The following is a 1,742-nucleotide window of genomic DNA, read 5'->3' on the forward strand; positions in this document are numbered from 1 at the left end:
GTGCATCTCCTAGATGCAAAAGAAATGCACCATGCAAAGAAGGCTACAAACTGGCGGGAAATACTCTTTTGCACGCGGATTCCCTTATTGCAGCAGAAAACTCCACCGTGCAAAGGAGCTGCAATTTAGCGGGAACATAATTTAGCGGTGCCGAAGCACACACAAACAAAAAACCACAACTTTAGGTTGTGACAGGTTACACTGGTTTTAAAGGTAGTAGAAAATTCCAAAGGAACAATGTTACCTTCTGGGTTTTGAGACAGGCTTGAGGACCAAAGACATGCCAGAAGGAGGATCCCTTGAGTCCACAGCATTTTCCCTGCTGGGGGGGCTGGAGGGAAACACAACAGTGACGTTAATGGAAGTGAGGAGAAGCAAACTCATCCAGGGGGGGACAACAAGAACTTGGGGATACAATTCACCAAGGCGCCCCCAGGGGTTACAAGAAATAATGGCCACAAGCTAGCAGAGAGCAGATTTAGACTGGACATTAGGAAGAACTTCTTCCCAGTTCGAGTGGCCAAGGTCTGGAACGGGCTCCCGAGGGAGGTGGTGCTCTCCCCTACCCTGGGGGTCTTCAAGAGGAGGTTGGATAGGCATCTAGCTGGGGTCATCTAGACCCAGCCCTCTTTCCTGCCTAGGCAGGGGGTCAGACTCGATGATCTGTTGAGGTCCCTTCCGACCCTAACATCTATGAATCTATGAATGTTTATCCGGGCGCCTGTCGGTGTAACTAGAAACAATGGCCACAAACTGGAAGAGAGCAAATTTAGAATAGACATCAGGAAAAAATTATTTACAGTGAGGGTCGCTAAAATATGGAATATGCTTCCAAGGGAGGTGGTGCTGTCCCCTTCCTTGAAGGTGTTTAAGAGGTGTTTCTGCAGGCAGAGCAAGATTACCACTAGGTCCATGGCAGTCTACACAGACTCTGGGCACAACCAGTGGGTAGCGAGTTCCCCAAATGTGGGTCAGTGCATGCACACAGGAAGGTGCATGGGAGAAGCCGCTCAACTCCCAAGTGGTGGTGAGATACCAGACCAAGACACTGCCCTCCCCCCTGGCCCAGTGGACCATCCTCTTCCCCTTTCCCTTCCCACCATCCCAGGGAAACCCCGATCCCTCTGCTTCTGGACCTCCAGCAGCCCAGGGCTGGATGCCTCTGCTCTCCCCTCTGCTCCGTGGACAGCTGTAACTGCAGTCAACAGACAGGGAGTGCCTGCAACTGCTGGCTCCACTGAGTGCAGTGAGATTCAGAAGGGCAAATGTAGAGCGCAGGGTGCTGCTATTCAGAACCCAGCATTACCCTGGTGCGAGGCAGGAGCAGGCGGGTGCTGCCCCCAGGCCTCCAACTACATCCACAAACCATCCCTCCTTATCACCCCCCTTCACCCCAGCACCAGCATTCATTCCCTCCCCAGCCCTGTTGCAAGAAGAACCAAAATGCAGCAGTGCCATAGGGCCAAAGCTGCCTTCGAAACCAAGATGTGTGAACGTATGAATGTGTTCTCGCGTTGTCGTTACAAGCCTGGTGTTTTCCTGCCTTGTTTTCCCCCTTGAGTCAGTCATAAGTGGATGCGAATTCCAGCAAGGCCCCAAGCACTGGGCGTGCTAAAACCCAACAGCGTTTCTCCAACATTTCGACTCCTTCTGCTCTGCGTGGAGGGGGAAGCTGTACAGCTCATACTTGCATAGTTTTGCAAGACTGCTGCCTTCTTTCCCCCCCCCCCATTTGCTCCCCT

The sequence above is a fragment of the Alligator sinensis genome, unplaced genomic scaffold (assembly GCF_000455745.1).
Source record: "Alligator sinensis unplaced genomic scaffold, ASM45574v1 scaffold854_2, whole genome shotgun sequence".
Classification (NCBI taxonomy): Eukaryota; Metazoa; Chordata; order Crocodylia; family Alligatoridae; genus Alligator; species Alligator sinensis.